Genomic DNA, 25,059 nt, shown 5'->3' with positions numbered 1-25,059 from the left:
CTCAGAGCCTCAATTATTAAGAAACCTCAGTTAGCGGATTCCCTTCTTGGAAGTCCTCCTATCCTGACACCTCCATCTAAAGCCGACGGCACACGGTACGATTTTTCGTACTGGATTTGATAAGATTTAGTAAAATACTAAAAATGCACCAATCAGAATGCAGCATTTCTAATATTTTACTAAATCTTATCAAATCCAGTACGAAAAATTGTACCGTGTGCCGTAGGCTTAAGATATCCTTTCGTATAACCTATACAAACCCTCTTACAATTAAGAATTGAAAAATATCGTCAATTTAAAAATTAAAAATGATTCAAATTCTTAGTTAATAATAATGTTAACATATTATAGAAGTCACTTAAGTATTTTAAAAAATAAAGATAAAGATAAATAAGTAAATCAACTATAAATGTTTTGTCACAGAATTTATTAGAAAAAATGTAACAAAATATTAACGTACAAATTTTAAAATTTTGTTTTTCTTATATTTATCATTAATATTAAAAATAATTTTTTTATTAATTTCTCTTAATCTAATATAAGTACGTGTGCGAACCAACCAATATTATTTCTTTGGATATAATATTATCATTTATTTTTTGCTTGACTAGGCTAGTGACTTTTTCAAATATAAATGTTTCTTTACTCAAACCAGAGTCCATGAAAAAGAACGAACTCTTTTTCCATAATGTTCACTACATTAATTAAATCCTTACTAGGATAAATAAGATAACCATCAGAAAAAAAATGAATCCAATCAAGATGGTCATTATCGAGTTCTAATCTTCTTGTCTCATCACCTAAGACAGGATATTTTATTTTAAATTTATGAGCAACGTAACCAGCGATATACTTTAAACCTTCAGCCTCAATAATTTCTTGTATAACGGTTTCTTCATTTTGTGTAATATCTAAAATTAAGGGATACCAGAAAAACAATAACATTAAAGGTCTTTTAAAGAAATATATAATACCTTAAACATTCTCTTAAGAAAGTATTGTTGCAATATTTATAAAAATAAGTATTGCAGCAATATAATGTCGTGTACCTCATTAAATATCGATTGGTTTTATACATTCATAAAAAACTATAGAAGTGAAACGGGAAAAAACAATCAAACTAAATGTGAAAAAATAATTAATTTTGTGATTATATATTTTTGTTACAAATTTAAGTTAAATGGATTAAAGAATAAATAAATAAATTTCAATATATATTTATATTCTTCAATATTTATTAATTCCTTCCGTTTGAAATGACAAACAGTAATATAAAGTTTCATACTTACATATTGCAATCACAGAAATCTAAGGATGTTTGATATATTTATTATGAGATTATTATTTATTATGAGAATTGAATAACAAAATTTATTACGAAAAATTGTAAAAAAATAAGAAAAATATACAAAAAATTAAAAAATATTTGTAAGAAATATGCAATCATAAAAGTTCGAATTATGTGAAAATAGTATAGTCATTAATATTACAGTCGCATAAACTGTATGTGCAAGAAATCGAGTAATATGATTCTTTGTAAAGTATATCAAATTCATAATTTTTTTCACAGAAATTATTTACTCATGATATAAGTTTATGAGGCTATTAATCTGTGACTACAAAACTTTGTAACTTTAATAAAAATTTAATATTCACCATATGGTCTTATTAATAAATAAATAAAATATTTGAAAAAATTTTTGCGTCTTCTAACTATAATTATTTAAACCTGCGCACTTTTTTAAAAATATTTAGTTTTTCTATATATTTATTCTTTATTTGTACTAATGATTGTTTAATTTGTTGAAAAGTTTAAATGGTAAATAGTGAAATTTGAAACAGTTTCACACACACACACACACACAAGTACTTTTTCTTTTTTTAATAGTAAAATATCAAATACTAAATACAAGATCTCCATTTTAATAAATTAAAAAATAAAATAAACTATAGTTTATTTTAAAACTCATTGTGATAGAAAGAAAATACTAAATTTTTGTAATTGTTAATATACAGTAATAACAGATTATTGGCTTTAACTCATCTGTACAATACACAACGATTCGTTCCGTTTCCCTAGCGAGGGTTGGTAATATATCTATCCTTTATTAATATATAAGAATCCTATGCATTAGCAAAGAATAGATATATTACTAACCTTTGCTAGGGAAACGGAATGAATTATTGAAGGGCAGTGTACATACCTATATCACTTTAATTACGTACATACCTATATCATTTTCAAACTCATTCACATCATTATTTATAAAATCTTCATTCTGAAATGCATTAGCTAATTTGTTGAATTCTTCATCAACTGCTGGATTAAGATATTCTTGGCCTGCATCAAAAGCTGATGCTATTAACGGATTTTCTGTATCATTGAAATTAATCAAATTACTTTCATCCCCATCAACTTCAGTATTTACTGCATTAGAAAGCACGTCAAATGCGTGCTTACCTAATAAATACCAACGTAATCTGTATCGAAGGTTTAGAGCAGAAGGTTGATTATTTGCTGCTCCCATTGCTCGGAGAAAAGAAAATAAATTTTCTAAACAATCTTGCGTAAGTCTATTTGTCAAAATATAAGTCAATTTGAAGTCATTTGTTCTATATTTTTGTTGAAGATAAGGTAGCAACTGTTGAAGAGAAGTATTATTTAATATGACACCTTTTTGAAAAGGTAATAAATTCTTGTGACCACCAACTCTCATTTCATACATGAAATTAGTCATTGTATTCAATAAATCATTCTGATAATCTAAATTAAGTCCATAAGGTTTCTTTTTAGGATCCCTTTCATGTATACTTTTGCTATTGAATGCGTCAAACCAATTGTTCACAAGTTGAAAAGTTTCAGCGGTTTCTTCCCAAGCTTCTTCATTGTAAAGATAACCTTGCTCTCCACACCATCTAATAACTCGAGCTGTTGTTTGGGAAAAAAGTTTTGTAGCCGTTGATACTTTTTGTCTTTCTTGACCAACAACATTTAGATCAACTTCAGTTATTTTAAACATAACTTTCAAATCTCTGCAATTTATTGACAATATTCGTTCTATACATGTTTTGCTGATATGTTTATCGTTTATCAAAAACCCGTTATTCAAATAATGGTTTCTAATAAGTTTGAGCAAATGAGGTCCATCAGCAAAAACAAATACTTTAAGATTATTGTTATTTGGATGTGTAAAATAACATTTTTGTTCTTTGTCGATTCCAACATTCATATCTTTCCAAGTTTTACTGTTAGATGGACTTAAATCCGTGGTTACTGCGACTACAGTATAACCCATATCATATAATTTTTTAATGACTTCATTAACGATAGACGAGTTGAGAGCTTGATCGTAACTATAATAAATTGTTTGCTTCCACTTGCCAAATAAGCCACGAGCAATGCCAATCTGACATGTGTTGTGAGGACCTACTACTTGTTCAGCTGTCAATCTCAACTTTCTGTGATATATAAATTTCATCAAAACAGACAACAACAATCTTTTCAAAATCTAAAAGTTTTCAAAATCTAAAAGTGAATTTGCTTTGCGTTTCATGAGAGTCAAAATTTCCATTAAAATACCTTCGGTTAAATCTAAACGAGAAGCCCAATTACGGAGTGTAGATAATCCGGGTAAGGGATAGTTATTTTTTTTAAGATATCTATAAGCTTTCGGGCTCACACTTCTCAATGCAATGGCTGAAGCGATGTCTTCTATTCCCCATTTGACTCTTTTTTTCTGTGGATTCATAATCTTGTGCATTTGTTGTGGTGTAAATACGTTTTGTAATATTTCATGAACTCTCTTCTTAACAGTAACTTTGTTTTCTCTTTGCAGTCGCTCGAGGGGTAAACCGCTGATCAAAATTATGTACACTAATGTCTACTAATGCCCAATTCCTGGGCATTACTGCTAAATTTTTAAAATTTAATAATTTAAATTTTAATAAATTTAAAATTATTATTTGGAAGAAAAGATTTAATAATACTTTAATAACGTCCATAATACGCATTAATACTTCAATAAAACCTAATAATGCCCAAGTAATGCCCAAGCAATGCCCAGTAATGCCTCAAATCTGTACACCGCAATGCCTTCAGCGGTTTACCCCTCGCAGTCGCTTTATATTTTTTTTAACCAATTTATTTTGTTCCCTTTCACTCGCCAATTCCTTCTTCAATTGCAATACACAATTTACATTTTCAGATCTACAAAAATAAAAAGTATACAAATTACAATATATTGGTACAGTTAAAAATAAGCAGAATGTAAACAAAATGGTAATCATAATTAAAATATAAATTATTTAAAATATTAAACAATTTAAAGTTTATTCAAAATGAAAATATTATATTTAAATAAAATAATTTAAAATATATAACAAAATAAAATATTATATTTAAATAAAATAATAATAAAAATGTTTAACATTTACCCAATTTCTTTTTCAGAAGTCGTTTGTTGTAGAGATGGTGCTGCACTTTCATTGTTTATATTTTTTGTACAAAAATCAACAGTAGCTTTATTTGAGATTGTTAACGAACATTGTATTCCAACTTCATAAACATTTTTTAATATAGAATTTGTACAACTTGTTTTATCAAAAACAGATATTTGCCGATCAAAAGAACTATAAATGAATAAGTATATTAAATATGATATTCTAAAAAAAATATAATGTTTTAAGAAATTAAAAACACATACTTTTCATTTTGTATAATGTTCGCACTTAATTTTTCAAGTGTTGTTGGTATTGATGCTTCTTCTATATCCTTAATGGAATTTTATTTTCTAAATCTTTATTTAAAGCAGTTAATCTATAGCTATTTCTGCTAGCATTATTATTTTCATTATGGATAGTTGAGTTGACTCGAGCAATTGAATTAGCAATTGAATTGGAATATTCAGCCACTGGCACAATAAGTCTAAACAAAAAGTGTGAATATTATTTCAAAATTAATATGCCAACAACTAGCAATAACACAAATTAGCACAAACATATTTATAATAGCACAAACAATTATGTACCTTGAGTTCTTATTAATATTTACACAAATTGAGGGATCATTAGTGTTGATTTCTTTTAAAATTTGTTCATCGTTAAATAAATTCTCTGTCGGAACAGCGTCAGGCAAAAGATTTCTTACTGTCTTTGGAGAATAATCTCCATAATATTCGGGCTTTGCTTTGTAGCACGTTGGCAGAAAATGAACAGAACATATATACGTGGTTACATTAAAAATATATTATCTATTAAAATTTTAATATATAATAAAGCTAAATTTATGTATTTACCAGTTTTTAGGTTAACCTCCTTGCCACAGGCTTTCATCCACTTTAATATGAATTCGGGATCTTTTGGAAAAGAATGAAACTTAATTTTCTTTCCTTTAACATTTTCGCTATTTTTGCAACTTTTAATGCTACATGCCACCATAATTTAAATAAAATGGCAAGGCACAAATTGACTTTATTTTTTCAATATGGAAGGCCACTTGTTCCAGCGCCATATGTGCGCAGAACGAGTTGAAATTTGGTCTGCTTGACGAGAACACCTTGTAAAGCCTCTTGCACAATGCTAGGCAACAGGCAATAGAAATAAGGAATAGAAACTATTCACCAATAAATACGCGGAACAGAAAATATTCGCCAATAGCAGCAGAGAATAGATACTATTTTTGTTCTTATTTCCTGTTGCCTAGCATTGTGCAAGGGGCTTTACTGATTATTCCACCATGGTCGAAGCGGCCCTCAGCGGACTCAACCGCTAAATAGCAATCGAACGATGATTGGTTTCTACTTTCAGTTCCGGCCAATCAGTGTCAAATTACATCAGTAAATAGTCACGTCTCGGTGACTAAGGTCCATATTCTGAATCCTCTTTTATTGATAAAAGTGCTTTTAAAAGTGGCTTACAAGCCTTCTGATTGGCTGTAAGCCACTTTTAGAGGCACTTTTATCGATAAAAGAGGATTCAGAATATGGACCTAAGGGTGCAGTCCCATGGAGCGTATCGCGCGTATCGCGGATTGCGCGTATTGAAAATCTGATCAATCGCAGACGTTCCGCTGTTTTTGATACGCGAAAGTTTCGTTTCTATGGTCCCATGGAGCGGAATTAGCGTAAGCGGATCAGGCAGATAGCCAATCACAAGACTGCTCAGTTGAAGGAAATAACGAAAATCGTTTCGTGGAATGTGGTTTTCTGCTAGCATGACGTATTTTATGACGTCATAAGGTTTACTATAGCGGCTGTGTTCCAAAATTCACTGCCAGCACTGTAAGCGTTACGTCATAAAGCGTACTATCAACAGCGTTCCATTTTATGAGAGCGTACTGCTAGTACGAATACGATGTTCAAAATGGAACGCTATTTCAGTGCTGGCAGTACTAAAGTAATCGAGTAACCTATTTAACCTAGAAATATGGACAGGCGACAAAAATTTTTGATTGGAACATATTTAAATTTAATACTTGAAGAATCAAATGAAGACTCAAGCGATGAATCTGATTCGGAAGAAGTTATAAATTTAATAAAAAGTTATTTCGAACGTGTACCTAAAGTACGTTGCAATAATTATATCGAAAATGTAGTTTGGCAATGTACAGATAGTGATTTTAAAAGTCATTTTCGGTAAATAATTTATTTGATAAATTATTATTGATTTCTTATTACCCGTTTTCATTTAATGTAACAAAGAACATTAACAATATTTTTGTGAAGAAATATAATTTATAATTTATAATCTCATATAAAAGTTCCATGTTATATTTTAATTTGTTTTAATGTGTTCTTCAGTCTTAGTCGATCAACGTTTATATTTTTGTTCGAACTATTAAGTCCACAATTAATAAAACAATCCGAAGGACGAGGTAGACATACTATCAACCCAGAAAAAACATTCCCCGTAAGCAAAATGTTAGCAGTATGTCGGCAGACTGGTAACAGGTTTAATCAAAGTATATCAGCAGACTGACATCAACTGCGTCCTCATTCAGCTTATATTCTGCTGACAGAGCCTGCTTACAGAATCTGACAGCAGATTGGTAGCAGAAATCCAGCAGGATCTGTTAACATAACTTGACGCTCGATTGGCGGCAAAAACCGAGCAGAATCTGTAAACATAATCTGACAACAGATAGTCGGCAGAAATCGAGCAGGATCTGCGCACGCAATCTGATGGCAAATTAACAGCAGAAACCGAACAAGATTTGGGCTTACTTATATTAATGTTGTATAAATGCAATAAAATTGATTATTACAGGTGCTAAATAAGAGTATTATCGGTGAGTTATCGATTAATTACAATTTTTTCTGATATGACATAATGTATAATAATATATGTTATATCGTAATTATTCTCACATAACGAAGGACTAGTTCAATTTAATTAAATTAATAATAAAGTAAATGATAAAAGTAAATGTAACTTGTAAAACTGGAGATGTAATTTATTTAGAATTAAATTCTTGCTTTATGCTTCAAATAGGCAGTAAATAAATAATTTACCATTTATCCTATTGATTCCAATCAGTTTAATATTCTGAATCTCATCTGTTTGTATCAGATGTCGGAAATTAAAGTGATAGAAATAGTTACTATATTTTTGATCTTTTATTAATAATCGCGACTTTATATATATTTTTGACAGAGATTTGATTGCGAGAAAGTATATCACATAGCGGTAAACGAAGGAACTATCGAATCATGCAAACCCTGTTCTGCTTCTGCCGTCAATCTGCTATCAGATATTGTGTGCGCAAATCCTGCTCGGTTTCTACAGGCAATCTGACATCAAATTTCGCCGCACAGATCCTGTTCCATTTCTGCCATCAATCTGCTGTCAGTTACATTAGCAGGCTCTACTCGGTTTCTGTTGATAATCTGTTGTCCAGTTATGTGAACAGATTTTGTTATATTTCTGTTGACATTCTGCCGACATCACATGATATATCAGAACCTGCATCAATTCTGTAATCTTTCTGTCGACAAAAATTTGTAACAGATTACCTGATAAGATCTGCTTTAGCAGACTTGGCTATTGGGGTTATTGTTAGCAATATGGATGATGGCAACTCCCAATTCATACAGGTAAGTTTAATTTTGGATGAAAAGGTATAGTACCAATGATCAAAATCGGGACATAGGATGTTTTAAAGACATTTTAAAGATGTCTTACGATATCACGATATTACGATGTCTGAAAGACATCTTAATGATGTCTTAAAAACATCCCGATTTTAAACATGCTGTATTTTCATTCAATGTTAAATATTATATATTTATTACATCCTGTTTTATATATTTTATCAAATATATATTTAATAAAGTATATAACAAGATGTAATAAATACATAATATTTAATATTTATTAATTCTATTCTATTATTAATTTTAGGTGCGTTGCTGATCGATTCAATGTAGGAGAAGCAACAGCTTGGAGATGTGTTCAGAAAGTTGTGAATGCATTATATTCACATCTTAACACATTCATTACATGGCCAGATAGTAGAAGAAGTGAAGAAATTTGGACACATATTAAAAACAAATATAAATTTCCAAAAGTGATAGGAGCAATAGACGGAACTCACATAAAAATTGCAGCACCAAAATTGCATCCTGATGCTTATATATAGAAAGGGTTACCATTCCATACAGTTACAGGTATTTCTATGAAGATATTAAAGATATTTTTGTAAAGAATTTTTAAGATTCTATACATAACAGTAATAATTATATTTTTTTCCAGATAATATGCGATCATGAATTGAAAATCACTCATGTTTATACAGGACAGGTTGGATCTGTACACGATATGAGAGTGTTTAGATTATCTGCTTTTGAAAATATGTGTACTGCACAAAATTTTCCCGAAAATAGCCATTTATTAGGTGATGCCGCATATAGTATCCAAAAATATATGATGGTATTGATATATGGTAAAGATAATGGACATTTGACAAACGCACAAGTTCAGTATAATACCTGTTTATCTCAAGCCAGGATGATGGTTGAGAGAACAATAGGCTTATTAAAAGGAAGATTTCGAAGTCTTTTAGATATATTACCTATGAGAAGAATTGACTTAATACCAAAATATATTTGTGCTTGTTGCATTTTACATAACATATGTCTAATCCGTAATGATCATTTTGATATCCCAATTATTGTGCAACAAAATCAACCTGTACAAAATCAACATGTCGAAAATGCACCTGAAGCTTTAAGAGAAGAAGGTATTGAAAAACGTAATGCAATTGTATATTATTTGCAAAATGAAAATTTTTAATAGATTTTAATAAATTTTTATAAAATTATGGAATATTATTGCCTTTTATATTATCCCTTCTCATTTCTATAGCTCTAACGATTATTATTTGCATTGCTTATAATACTATAATATAAAAATAAATAATAAGATAACATAAGATTACTATACACTACACATTCGTTTCCAATAAATTGTACATATAATTAACAATAACTAACAAAAACAATAACAAATAACAATAACAATAACATATACAATAACTTATGTAATTTTGTACTTATGTATTTTGTATATAATAAATAATAGTCTTATTTAGTCTCATTAATAATAGTCATATTATTTTTTTAGCATTTCTGTAATTAAATTTTCTATGTTACCTAAACGAGTCATTCTTTCTTTATGTCTTTTTTCAAGATTGTCTTCTTTTTCCTTTCTAAATTTTAAAGATTTTTCAAAATAATCCTCTACTATGTTGTTAATTTTTCGTTTCTTTGGTACTGCAAATAAAAAAGATAATTTAAAAAAATTAATAATTAGAAAAAAGTAATAATGCCTACATAATTGGAAAATGTAATAAAAAAATGTAAATAAGTGCAGATATTTCACATTATAGATTCTATAATTATGTTTAAAAAATAAAATATTTATTATACACAATATATGTAATCATAATGTTTTATAATAAAGTACCTGGTTTTATTGGATCGTTTTCTGTATCTTCACTTATAGTATTAATATTACTCCCAGCTGTCGCTATTGGAGCAATCCAAGGTTTGGTTCCAAATATCTCATGCATAACCTGTATAAAAAAAATTTTTCTACATGTATACTTAATAAATAATTATGAAAATTTCAAGCAAAAAAAAATATTGCTTTCTGATTAATAAATTGTCTTTGCAAAATAGCAATTTACACTTAAATCTTAATTAAATAATTATATTTGATATAAATTGTATAATACTTCTAATTAATAATATACCTCATAATATTCCCATTTTTTCCTATTATTTCCTGACTTTTTATTATGATCAGTAACAGATTTATACGTTCTTTTTAAACACTGAAATTTGGTGGAACATTTTATTGGTGATATTTGATGTCCTGCTTCTCCTATTTTTTTTGAAATATTGTTCCAACATTGCTTGGCTGTAATTTTTGGATTATTGAACATTTCCATATGCTCCTTATATAAATTAATTAGTAACAACGTTTCAGCTCATGTCCATATATGTTGATCTAAAGAGATAAAAATAGAATATAAAATGTTAAACAGATATAGAATATAATATTAAACAGATAAAATATAATACATATGTTCTTTTGTTTGAAAATTATTTTTTTAATTTTTACCTTTTGTACCGATTTCAGTACTGCAGTCTGCAGTATCATCAGGTTTGCGTTGCACCTCTGTTTCATCATGTCTCACTTCATCATATCTTGCATCTGTATCTGTAAATGTATCTTCTATAAAATATATAATTTATTAATTTGACTATTTGAAATTGTCCATTTCTTATGCTGTATGTTCATAATATTATACAATATTATGAACATACAGCATGACAAATGGACAATTTCAAATAGTTAAATTAATAAATTAAACATCAAAATAATTTGTTTGTTTGATATCTGTTGATTATCTGTTTGTATGACATTTTGCAATTCCATATGCGTACCTTTATTTGCGTATTTTTTTGCTTGACGCAATAATGAATAAGTAAATTCATTATCTGAAAAATTACAAAATAAAATAGTATAATATGAATGTTATAGTAAATAATATAATATGTACATTATAATAAATAATGATAATGTCACTATTTGGGCATTCAAGAATAATAGATAAATTAACGAATCAAACTATAAGCAAATAGGTTATGTATTAATTTCTATTCCGAAATATTTGTAAAATGAATGCATATATTACAAAAGTTGTAAATATACCATTTCTTGCTCTTGCAGCATCTGTAATCGATATTAAAATTTTATATTCTTCGTTATTTTCTGCGTCGATGAGAGTGAACTCCTCCATGGCACCGTCCATGGTTTCCGCCATCTTAAATATTGTAACTGCCTCACCTTTCCAGCCGCAGTAGCTGCAGCAGGAAGTGACGACAAAATCAATGACGTCATTGGCCGCATTCAGCAGACTCAACAGTTGGGCAACATTACTAGATTTTCCGATGTAATTCGACGCTGATTGGTCGGACCTGAAAGTAGAAACCAATCATGTTCGATTGCTACTTAGCGGTTGAGTCCGCTGAATGCGGCCATTAGCTGCGTTCAGCAGAAAAAGCTGCTTTGCAACTGTTGTAAAATTCATGAATCTGATTGGTGTATGCTCTTAGATTCAGTCAAAATTAAGAGCATACACCAATCAGGCTCACGAATTTTACAACAGTTGCAAAACAGCTTTTCCTGCTGAACGCAGTCAATTGTTCTCTCACAGCACTGCCGTAGCGTGCTGCCATGAATTTTGGAACGCAGTTTGTAGCGTTGGCAGCGCTGGCAGTGAATTTTGGAACACAGCCAGCATCTCGTAGCGCTAAGTGAACCAACCGTAATACTGCGAAAGCACCATTAAGCGTCGTCTACAATAAGTGGAGTAAGCTTGGCGTAAGAAGTAAGAGTAGGAGTAACGTTTTCGGCGTAAGCTGTTTACGCTGACTCAATCTACAATACGGTGGAGTAATGCTATAGTCTGTGACGTTGCCGTCCCGACAGTCAAACGTGAAAAAAGCGTGGGATCGAGCAATTACAATAGCAAAACACATTTGCAATTAACGACGTTTTCGAGCGATCTTCCCGTGTTCATGTTCTAACCTTCCTGAGTTTTCCTCCTGCGTTCTGATTGGTCGAGTGTAAGCGTAAGAGTAAGAGTAGGCGTAAGAAATAAAAATAATTCATTTTGCTTACGCCCTTACTCCAGCTCTCTTAAACCAGAAATAGCTCTTTTACTCCTACTCTTACTTCTTACACCACGCTTACTCCACCTATTGTAGACGACGCTTTAGAACTTTATGCGACGATGAAACGAAGACACGATGTGTTTATAACCTCGAGACTGTATAGATTATTGACGTTTGACGTATACAAAACATACCTAACCTTCACATACGGTTGGAAGAAAAATGGCGGACGAGAATACCTACGTTTTTAGTGCTCTAGTACCCAGTGAGAAAGCTAATATCAATTCGATGTCGAATCGATATCAATACCGTCAGAATATATCAATATGCCACATAGAACGCAAACATCAACGAATTTTCAAATTTCGATCTTTTCTCGATATATCTCTGTAAGATTTATATTTTAAAATATAATTGGTTTTACAAGCTTTAGTACTAATTATAACAATTTTTGAAAAATTAGCTTAGTTACGTTCAAAAATATTCATAAATTCGAGTAAAAAAATGTTTGAAGCGACTCTTAATTATATTTTAAAATATAAATCTTACAGACATATATCGAGAAAAGATCGAAATTTAAAAATTCGTTGATGTTTGCATTCTATGGCACATTGATATATTCTGACGGTATTGATATCGATTCGACATCGAATTGATATTAGCTTTCTCACTGGGTATATAAAGAGCTCGCAATCTAGTATATTATATAGAAGTCTGTAGCTATACCAGAGAGAAGCCTGAGAGGGGCCACGCTGCCATTTTTCAGGGAACGCTTTTCCTACGTCGTGCACTAGCGGTGCGTACATCCATTTTACGTCACTTGGAACTACATGGCCACATCTACTTTTAGGTGCCGATAAAACAGTCGATTGGTTCATGTCCGTGCTACATCCACAATTTATAGACCAGAAATACGTCTCGCATATAGACGTAATTAATAATATACTTCGTTAGCGCGATTTCTCTTTTCCATTCAAGCATATATTATAAACATCAATATATGCTATTAATAAAATAAATTCATGTAATATACATTGTTTAGGATATTTTATTTTCGTAATAAAAAATAGAAAAGAGGGAGATAAAAATTATACAAAATTCAGTAAATTAAATTTTATTTGTTAAAAAACAGTCCTAGAAAAAAGACAATTATAGACAATTTCCAGGAGATATCACACGTTTTGAACACTACATTTGATACGCAACATATATATATATATATATATATATATATATATATATATATATATATATATATATACAGGGTGACCCATTTTAACTTAGGCAGCCAAATAACTCGAAAAATAAGCAAGATAGAGAAAAATGTTTTAGACAAAAGTTGTATGGTTTCGTGGGGGCCATAAGATGGTATCATTGGTTTGACCTTGAAGAGTCATTTGAAGGTCACGTGAAGGTCACTTCAATTTTTTTAAATGGAATACCCTATATATTTTTGTACATTCTTGTAGCTTATTTCGAGAGCTTTCCAAAACACTATAATTAAGTACCTTTCCGTTAAGTACTTTTTGAGTTATGATGCTTGAAATAATTTCTTAATTTTACATAAACCGTAAAATATCTTGTAAAATATTCATTTTTCGATTATCTTACCTTAATACTTTTATGTACAAAATAATGAGAGGAATCAATTGGTGTAAAGAAAACACATAGTTGTTTTTAAGAAAAAATATGGAATTGTTAATTGCAAATTACATATTTTTTCTTCGAAACAACTATGTGTTTTCTTTACACCAATTGATTCCTCTCATTATTTTGTACATAAAACTATTAAGGTAAGGTAATCGAAAAATGAATATTTTACAAGATATTTTACGGTTTATGTAAAATTAAGAAATTATTTCAAGCCTCATAACTCAAAAAGTACTTAACGAAAATGTACTTAATTATAGTGTTTTGGAAAGCTCTCGAGATGAGCTACAAGAATGTACAAAAATATATAGGATGTTCCATTTAAAAAAATTGAAGTGACCTTCACGTGACCTTCAAATGACTCTTCAAGGTCAAACCAATGATACCATCTTATGGCCCCCTCGAAACCATACAACTTTTGTCTAAAACATTTTTCTCTATCTTGCTTATTTTTCGAGTTATTTGGCTGCCTAAGTTAAAATGGGTCACCCTGTATATATTTAATAATTAGAGATTTGGCTCAAGTAATCAAAAAATTAAAAAGAAAATGGCATAAGAGCCAACGCACGGTAGTTGGAGCGCAGAGAAGCAACAACACTTCTTTCTTTTTTCAATATTAGTTTATTAAAAAACACATTATAATAACAAAAAGCGAACGTTTCGGATCATCTTTTGATCCTTCTTCAGCGCGATGTTAACAATATACATTACAGATAGTGTGAGCGCGTTACATTAAACGAATTTGTTTTCGACGCGTAGGTGACGCTAAATTACATCCCGCGGAGGTCTAGTAAGCGCTCTGCTTCCAACAATCAACTAAATATACTATAGTTATGCTATGCGACGTCACAGCAGATCTAACAAATCGAGTAAAAATAATAAAATAAATACCGAATGATATTACACGTGAATAAGCTTTTTTGCTTAAATTAATAGTTAGAAGCATGGCTCACTAGATTCCGCGCTTTTTACAATTTAATAATATAGTATACCGCTGTGCGCCTCATGTCGATTCGAGATTCGATGACGAACTGTATAAATATGTCCTCGGTTGTCAGGACGTAAACATGGACTCAACCAAGGACATGCGCAGTTAACTCAACGATAACAAACATACCGACGCATGAACGAACGCCTTATATTTTCGATAAATTATCGATTATCGTCGCAAATGTATGATGCAAGCCCTCTGTATCACTCTGCAAGTTCAAGCTATTTTTTTGGCGCTTGATAAACAGCATTTCAGAGACAAGCCTTTTCCAACGAGGACTCCCTGTCCAAAATCTCAGATTCTTCCCAATTAAAATCATGACCGAATTCCAGTCTGTGATTAGTTATAACCGAAGGTTGTGACGTATTTCGTCGAATGTGATTTCGGTGTTCAGAAATTCGTTTTTTTAACTGTCTGCTAGTTTGGCCGACATATGACGCATCGCAATCATTGCACGAGACTTTATACACTACATTGTTACACGAATCTTTTGGCATTATGTCTTTATGAACCTTGACAAAATTATGAAGTTTATTTAAGCCAAAATAAGAAACTCCTGTGTCATGATTACGAAGAACTCGCTTAAATTGTTCCGAAAACGTTGGAATGTATGGGATTGTAAAATATGAAGAGGGTCTTTTCTCAGGGTGGTCCTCGTCGGGCTCCAAGCCTGTCCGATTCAAGGCCAATAGCAACTTCAGACGCTCTCGTATTACATGGAAAATGTAAAATAGAGGATATTGTTCAAGAGGACGCCGACTATCAGCTCAAAGTTTTTTTGATGGAATCTCGGATGCGATAATAAAAAGGCACGATCCACCAATCCTACGATTGTTCCCCTCTTATGGCATAGTGGATGATTCGACTTATAATTTAGATATCTCCCGGAAAAAGTAGGTTTGTGATACCAATCGAATTCAATTAAATTATTGTTCACGATTATCGTAACATCAAGAAAATTAAGTTTATTATCAACTCCCTCTTCCAATGTGAACTGAAGCCTTGGGTGAAAAGAGTTGAAGATACCCAAGACCTTATTGAACATAGAAGAGGGAGCCGCCAAAGCTATATCATCCACATACCTATAATAGAATAGTAGATTGAAGGGAACTCGTCCAATTGCTTTATTTTCCAAATCTTGCAGAGTGATATTGGCAATGATGGGGGATAGGGGAGAGCCCATGAGAGTTCCGAATGTTTGTTGGTATATTTTTCCATTAAAAGTGAAGAAAGTAGAATTTAATATAAACCGAACTGCAGTCAAGAATTCGTCGCGGGGAATGCTACACTTTTCTTTTATTAAACACCATCTCTCTGAGACGCTATCCAACGCTAAATCTAATGGGATGTTAGTAAAAAGAGAAACAACATCCAATGATAGTAATTTAAAGTGGTCATTTAACTGTACACCTGATAGTTTTTTGACTAATTCAAAGCTATTGGCAACATGACTATGTGCCCTGGGGATAGCGTCATAGATGATGTTATATAAAAATGCAGCTAATTGGTATAGGGGAGTGTTGATTGAGGAGACAATCACCCTAAATGGGCAGTTCGGTTTATGAATTTTTGATAATCCATAGGCTCTCGGTAACACACCATCAGTGCAGTTCAAACGCTTGTAAGTCATATCGGAAATGTAGTTATGATTTTTCCATCTCACTAGCAACTCATGGAGACCATTAATCATTTTTCTAATCGGATTTTTACTTAAAATCAAATAGGTGCTTTCGTCACTAAACATATCTGTCATCTTTTTTAAATAAATTTCCCTGTCAAGGGCAACCCTGATATTTCCCTTATCCGCTCTTGTAAAAATAACGTTGGGATTTTCCCGTAGGAATTTTTTTGTAAAGTTTGCCGCGCGAATAAGTGTCTCATCCTCCTCCGACACACCAAAAGAGTGGCCAGCTATCTTATTAATTATTGGGGCAGAGCGGTTCCTGATAGTAATTTGATCACCAATCGGAAGCCTTCTAATGTTATGTTCGATATTTTTGACCATTTCAACTATTGCCTTTTCATTACTTCCAATTGGTAAGCAAAAATTATCCCCTAGTTGTAACAGGCCTTGGACCTCTCCCGGAATGTCGGCGGAGGAAAGATTAATGAACCACCACATATATATATATATATAACTCTTTTAAAAATAAATATAATATTGAATATATGGAAACTAAATTTTTTTATATTTTTCTTAATAGTTTATGTTATGGATAATTTTAAAGTTAACGAGATTCTTGCAAAAAAATATAAAATAATCATATTAACAACCTAACATTTGTCATTCGAATAATTTTCGATTAGATATAATTCTTTTACTTATCTAACAATAAGCAAAACTTATCCGAATTATGTCATGCTTGATGTCATTTTAAACATAAAAATTTCATTAATCTATTTTAATTACTTTCAAAAAGATTAAATAAAATATAAAAATTTTAGTTCTTATTTTGTGGATATTTAAAGTTGTAAATTATTATAAGTAACGAAAAAATTCCCGATATCATTGAAAACGAGAGCGAGAACGAATAGAGCAAGCGAGATGATGTATCGTAAAAAGAGTTCCGAAATCTCTTACGCGAGATTCCCTTTCTCTATAACATTTCACGAATATATGTCATCTTACTATAAAAAATAAAATGCATTTTATTTGTTTTGAAAATAATTTTAATGAAATAATGAGAATTTTGCGATTAAAATGACATCAAACTCGATATAAATCGGACAGTTAAATGTAAGCAAAATTTTTATTATTAGACATTAAAAATTATTCGATATATATCGTGTTTGATGTCATTTTAATCGCAAAAATCTCATTAATTCATTAAAGTTATTTTCAAATCGATAAAATAAAAAATAAAAGTTTTAATTTTTATTTTATAAGATGTTTACATTCTCGTGAATTGCGAATGGATAGAGAAAGCGAGGGAGCCGATTATGAGAGACTTCGGAACTCTTTGATGATAGGTCATCTCGCTCACTCTCTACTCGGTCTCGCTCTCGATTCTCGGGTCCGCTTATCTTTCCAAGTTGTTTAAGGGGATCCTAAAGTTGACTTTTTTACCGATAAGATGCGAAGAATCAGTTCGATCATTAATCTTTTTATTGGCTACACAGATCGATAAATCCTTTTCCACAATTAAAGTACTAAGAATAACGAAGTGCGGGCCCTATAACTTCATACAAAAAACCAAGAAAAGTTACTTATAATTGTGTTAATTACAGTCGTGTTACCGACTTCTTGCATCAGGTCGTAACAATATTGCTTTAATATATAAGTTTTGCAGTTTGTCTGTGTAAAAGACACAGCGCTCTTACTTGGGATAACATGAAAGAATAATACAGAAGTAAAAGAAATGATCTTAGAAGTGTTACGTCCGGTGGACTCCACGATTCTTTTCTTTCCTCGAAACGATTTCGTGGAAGAAAGAAATCAAGGATCGACTTGCATTTGGAATGTAAAGCGATTCTTCTTAGAAATAAAGATAACGCGTAGAAGAACGCAACCTAACCCGCGTGTATCGCCACTAAACTTTAACAAATCTAATTCAGAGAATGGCCAGTCGAGATAGCGCTAACGGAACTCTAAATAAATTCGTGAATTATAAGACGAAAAGTTGTTATAAGAAACTCCAACTGTCCCGTATCTATTGGTACGGCTTTATGTTCGAAGCCGCTCTATCTAAAGAATTTTTAAAATAAAGATCTGGTTCTCAGGAAGATTGTCAAAATCTAAACATACAGCAATATTCTTGAAATTGATAGTGCACGTGCGCTCGTTCGACAGGCCACCCTCAAGCGTTCTCCGAATCGTTAAATCATCAAGAACGATAAGCTAATCAACTTACTCCCACTCTCTACTGGATGGAGCTAAGTCTCGAGCCAAAGGGCTTAACCAATAAAAATCTTAAGAAACGCCTCTCCTCCCAAAAATCAGCCTCCTTGTCCTTAAGAAGGGAGTATTAAAATTATTACAAAAGATTCCCACCATCCAGTAAGGAGGAGGAGTAATAATTTTAAAATGCAAGCGCAAGACGCGACGCGCGCTATTAACACTACAGTTGACAGTTCAGTATCCTAATTCTTCCGACGAGCAGCAGTGCAGTTGACAGTTCAGTTCACAGTTCCAGTCAAGATTCAGTCATTCAATTTTAAAATTATATAGCCTCGGGGATCCTCTTTTCTTGCATTATGCAATTGAGTTATTAATCTGTTTTATCACAGTGAAAATGATTTTGTTAACATTTAATTGTGCATCGTGTGAATTTTCTGATGAACATCTCCATTACCCAGCTCTTCATGTTATAAACCTCCGACCTCAGCCATTGCAATTTCATCAATGCACTCATTTTTGTGATGCCAACGAGTTGTGAGTAAAATTGAGTAATTTTTATTTTCTCCCTTTCCCATATCTTACTATCTCATATTTTAAAATCTATGTCTGACAAATAATTTCAAACGGTTTAATAACCATTAAATTTTTACTAATTACTATCAATCAATCAATCCTTGTCTCACCTCTTCCTAATCATCTTCCTCATCATTCCCTGTTCGTCTAGAATCTCCTCAGGGCGGTTCACAAACGATTTCTCGTTCGTCTAGAATCTCCACAAGGCGATTCACGAACGATTCCCTGTTCGTCTAGAATCTCCTCAAGGCGATTCACGAACGATTTCTCGTTCGTCTAGAATCTCCACAAGGCGATTCACGAACGATTCCCTGTTCATCTAGAATCTCCTCAAGGCGATTCACGAATGATTTCTCGTTCGTCTAGAATCTCCACAAGGCGATTCATGGACGATTCCCCGTTCGCCTAGAATCTCCGCTAGGTGGTTCGCGAACAATTCCTTATTTCTCTTTATTAGCTCTTTCTGATTTATTTAGCGAGAATTTATATTGTTTTCTATCTTTATATCTCGTTTCAGCCCTTCTTTATACAGGGTGAGCCATTTTAATTAACGCACGCAGTTATTTCGGAAACAAAGCATTTTAGAGAAAAATGTTTCAGACAAAAGTTTTATGGTTTCGAGGGGGCCATAAGATGGTACCATTGGTTTGATCTTGAAGAGTTATTTGAAGGTCACATGAAGGTCAGCTTCAATTTCTTAAATGGAACCTGCTATTTGTCATTGCATATTCTTGTAGCTTATCTCGAGAGCTTTCCAAAACACTATAATTAAGTACTTTTTTGTTAAGTACTTTTTGAGTTATGAGGCTTGAAATAATTTATTAATTTTACATAAACCGTAAAATATCTTGTAAAATATTCATTTTTCGATTATCTTACCTTAATACTTTTACGTACAAAATAATGAGAGGAATCAATTGGTGTAAAGAAAACACATAGTTGTTTTTAAGAAAAAATATGGAATTGTTAATTGCAAATTACATATTTTTTCTTCAAAACAACTATGTGTTTTTTTTACACCAGTTGATTTCTCTCATTATTTTGTACGTAAAAGTATTAAGGTAAGATAATCGAAAAATGAATATTTTACAAGATATTTTACGGTTTATGTAAAATTAATAAATTATTTCAAGCCTCATAACTCAAAAAGTACTTAACGAAAAGGTACTTAATTATAGTGTTTTGGAAAGCTATCGAGATAAGCTACAAGAATATGCAATGACAAATAGTAGGTTCCATTTAAGAAATTGAAGGTGACCTTCATGTGACCTTCAAATAACTCTTCAAGGTCAAACCAATGATACCATCTTATGGCCCCCTCGAAACCAAACAACTTTTGTCTGAAACATTTTTCTCTAAAATGCTTTGTTTCCGAAATAATTGCGTGCGTTAATTAAAATGGCTCACCCTGTATATATATATATATATATATATATATATATATATATATATCTTTTCATTTCTATTTTTTTCTTGATTCCCTTTCGTTTTCTTTCAATTTCCCATCCTCATATTATTATTATTATCTTTTCCTTTCTCTTCATATTATTTTCCTTTGAATTATCATTACTTTTGGGAGAAGCCGTTGAAATAGATGAATAATTTTCGAACTTAGACTTGGCGAATCTCTTATCTTAATTTTATTATTGTATTTTAATTTAGACCTGTGTTTCAGCGAATTTAGAAAATTTTAATTCTAACTATAACACATATATATTCGCGCAAGCGACGAATTCTATACTTCCCTTAATGAGTAAGCGTTATTCATATTTTTATTACACATTCACTTTTTATTTTGTTTTATTTCTTATATTATATTAATTATATGTATATTGTATTAATCAGTCAGAATTTAATTCTTAACGTAAATTCTTCCCTGTATATTCTGACTGATGACCTCCGAATGATTGTAACACCCGCGAGAATATATACATACACACACAGATACCCACTCACGCATACCTACAACTGCTAAGATGTATTTTTCTTTCATTATTTTTTTTTATAATATATGTATTTTTAATTTAATGTATAATTTAATTATTTAAATTTAATTTAATTATTTAATTTTCTCTTCCCTAAATCCTGAGATCGCACTAGGTCCCATCCCGCGTAACAAGGATTAAATTCCTTTGCCGAAAAGGGACCACCGAACGAATAGGCTTAAAAACGCAGCGTTAAAGAGACCTTCGGTCGCTGACCTGTGTCAGGCCCTTCACATTCGTTCGACCCGATCCATACACACGCCCGAATAAAGTGTGTCACGGGGTAAGTAAGTTGCGTCCTTCCATACGACCCATCCATTCCAGGGTCTGGACGTAACAGAAGCTTGTATAAAAAGATTAATGATCGAACTGTTTAGTGTACGTGCGTGCGTATACAGTATCGATATCAAAAGAGTAAAACCAAACAAAATTAGTTGACGGATAGCATGATAGATGGCACTGCCATCTAAACTTTTATCGACAAGGACAGACAAAATCGTATTTTCTCTTTCCCTCTTTCATGCGTGTGACAATAATTTATATATATGCATTATTATTATTACATTCCCTCTCGTATTTTTTCTTTCGTTTTCTCGATCATATGCTCATTCTGTCTCTTTTTAATTTCTCGCTCATTACATATCGCTCAGCTTCATGCTTCACACATACACGATTACACATGTTACGTTTCTCTCACTCTCTCTCTCTCTCTCTCTGTTTATTTGCTCGGTATGATATTCTTTCATTCGCTCATGTCATTTTTACTTTTTTGGTTCTCGGTTCTCTATATGAAAATAAGTTTTTTATATGTATGCATTTTTATTCTATAATAAATATAAAATATTTGTCTCTCTTTCTCTCTGTTTTGTTATAATAAATACACCTATACAATACAATTTATATATATTTTTACATTATATACATATACATTATATACATTACATTATATACATATACATTATATACATTATATACATTACATTATACAGGGTGGACCATTTTAACCTTTAATGGAGAATAACTCGAAAACCAAGCCCGGGAGAGAAAAATGTTTCAGACAAAAGTTGTTTGGTTTCGAGGGGGCCATAAGATGGTATCATTGGTTTGACCTTGAAGAGTCATTTGAAGGTCACGTGAAGGTCACTTCAATTTTTTTAAATGGAACACCCTATATATTTTTGCACATTCCTGTAGCTTATCTCGAGGGCTTTCCAAAACACTATAATTAAGTACCTTTTCGTTAAGTACTTTTTGAGTTATGAGGCTTGAAATAATTTCTTAATTTTACATAAACCGTAAAATATATTGTAAAATATTCATTTTCCGACTATCTTACCTTAATACTATTATGTACAAAATAATAAGAGGAATCGATTGGTGTAAAGAAAACACAGTTGTTTTTGAGAAAAAATATGTAATTGGTAATTGCAAATTACATATTTTTTCTTCGAAACAATTATGTGTCTTTACACCAATCGATTTCTCTCATTATTTTGTACATAAAAGTATTAAGGTAAGATAATCAAAATATGAATATTTTACAAGATATTTTACGGTTTATGTAAAATTAAGAAATTATTTCAAGCCTCATAACTCGGAAAGTACTTAAGGAAAACTAACTTAATTAGTGTTTTGGAAAACTCTCGAGATGAGCTACAAGAATGTGCAAAAATATATAGGGTGTTCCATTTAAAAAAATTGAAGTGACCTTCACGTGACCTTCAAATGACTCTTCAAGGTCAAACCAATGGTACCATCTTATGACCCCCTCGAAACCATACAACTTTTGTCTGAAACATTTTTCTGTAAAACGTATTATTCGGGAGATATTTGAGGTCGTTGTTTAAAATGGGACACCGTGTACATATAATAAAGTAAAATAAATTGTTTCACTGTGTGTGTGCACAATATATAGACCATTTAATATTAATTATATTGAACATATTTAGACCAGGAGACGTCATGTGAACGCCACAATTGATAACATTGAAAATGTATTAGAAACTAAAATTTTTATATTACTTAATTTATCTTACTGAACATAATTTTATAATTAATATGATTTTTACGACTAATTGTAAAATCACATTAAACCCAACATTTTATTCAAATAATTTTCAATTAGAAACATTCTTTTACTTATATGTATAATAATAAGTAAAAGTTATCCGAATTATATTGTGTTCGATGTCACTTTAAACGCAAGAATTTCGTTAATCCCTTTCAATCAAAAAAGATCAAACAAAATATAAAAGTTTTAGTTTTTATTTTATGGCAATTTAAAGTCGTATATTATTATAAATAACGAAAAAATTCCCGATGCCGCAGATTCCGAAGTTTCTTACATGAGACTTCATTTATAATATTCACGAATATATGTCAAAAAATAAAATGCATTTTTTATTCATTTGAAAGTAATTTTAATAGAATAATGAGAATTTTGCGATTAAAATAAGACCAAACACGATATAAATCGCATAAATTTAATTAAATATATAATTATAATAAAATATTTATTATCAGATTAATTAAAAATTACGATTTACGTCGTGTTTGATGTCATTTTAATCGCAAAAATCTCATTAATTCATTAAAATTACTTTCAAACCGATAAAATTAAAAATAAAAGTTTCAATTTTTATTTTATAAGATGTTTACATTTTCGTGAATTGCGAATGGATAGAGGAAGCGAAGAAACCGATTGTAAGAGACTTCGAAACTCTTTGATGATAGGTCATCTCGCTCGCTCTCTACTCATGGTCTTACTTTCTTTGTCACACTTGACAATCGTGATAGACAGCTCGGAAAGATAAGCGGATCCAAGAATTGAGAGCGAGCGAAACAGTAACAAGAACGAGCGAGACAATAATAGGAGCGAGCGAGACAGTAATAGGAGTGAGCGAGACAGTAATAGGAGCGAGCGAGACAGTAATAGATGCGAGCGAGAGGAAAATAATAGCGCGCAAGAAAAATCCGATTCTCGAGCTCGAGTCCTCGTTGCTCGTGCTATTTCTATCTCGTTCGCTCTTATTATTATTTTACTCGTCCTTCTCGCTTCCTCACGTAACTCTCGCATTGCTTTTATACATTGCGACGCTTTTTATTTTTAATTTTTCAATCCTCCTCGGATGTTGGAGGGGAGGATGTGAAAGGGGGAGCGAAAACGCCGTCAAAAAAAAAAACACAAGGCGGATAGAGATACTCGCGCTCGGAGGAACTAAGATGGAGGGTGTTCTCGCGCGAGCCGCGGCGAAGCGAAGGCCGTCTCGAAATCTCGAAGATGGGCGCCAGATACGGTCTTTCACGTATCAATTCGCAAAATCGTCAGAATAACGCGAAAAACATTAGCCTGTTTCGCCACGGGCCGACTAGCTCACCTAACGGTAGAGGGGCAGGGTCCGTTGAAAAGGATATTGAATTATTTTATGCGAGGCGGTCGGTGATTACGAAAATTGACGAACACAACGGGATTTAACGCTCACGACAAACGAACACTCAAATAAGTTACGCGAATTTAATAGAAAAGAAAATGTAACAAATTTATTCAAGAATAGAAATATAATAAAAATAAGAATATAAAGGAAAAGAAATAGTGAATCCCAGAAAGAAATAATAATGACAATAATTAGCAGATCAGAATTAACGAACTATAACTGCGGTTAACATAAATTCGAAAATTGGAAATAACGTACAACAGATACTTCTTCGACAGCGGTGATAACAATAATAATACGAGATCGAGATCATAAGAAAGCTGGGATATTTGTCATCCGCCAGGCCCGTTTTTATGGCCGGACTTTGCGAAACCGAACGGCGTTTCGAGATCGTAACGGAAATTTCGAC

The 25,059-nt window shown here is 31.6% G+C and overlaps 1 pseudogene across 1 annotated transcript in view; it reads right to left on the bottom strand.

The window, feature by feature from the left end:
- Positions 1-9,284: 9,284 nt before the first annotated feature.
- The window catches only part of LOC145972934 (uncharacterized), a 65,034-nt pseudogene continuing 49,259 nt past the window's right edge, over positions 9,285-25,059 (bottom strand). Inside the window, exons 2-7 of the transcript XR_014439319.1 lie at positions 11,215-11,480; positions 10,947-11,000; positions 10,621-10,734; positions 10,250-10,506; positions 9,961-10,069; positions 9,285-9,767 (exon numbers count right to left, since the gene is read on the bottom strand). The product of XR_014439319.1 is annotated as an uncharacterized LOC145972934 (transcript). The remainder of the gene's footprint in view (positions 9,768-9,960; positions 10,070-10,249; positions 10,507-10,620; positions 10,735-10,946; positions 11,001-11,214; positions 11,481-25,059) is intronic.

The sequence above is a fragment of the Camponotus vicinus genome, unplaced genomic scaffold, assembly GCF_025532165.1.
Source record: "Camponotus vicinus isolate PSW18456_S1 unplaced genomic scaffold, iyCamVici1.0 SCAF_6, whole genome shotgun sequence".
Classification (NCBI taxonomy): domain Eukaryota; kingdom Metazoa; phylum Arthropoda; class Insecta; order Hymenoptera; family Formicidae; genus Camponotus; species Camponotus vicinus.
This window is presented reverse-complemented; position numbering and strand designations above follow the sequence as displayed.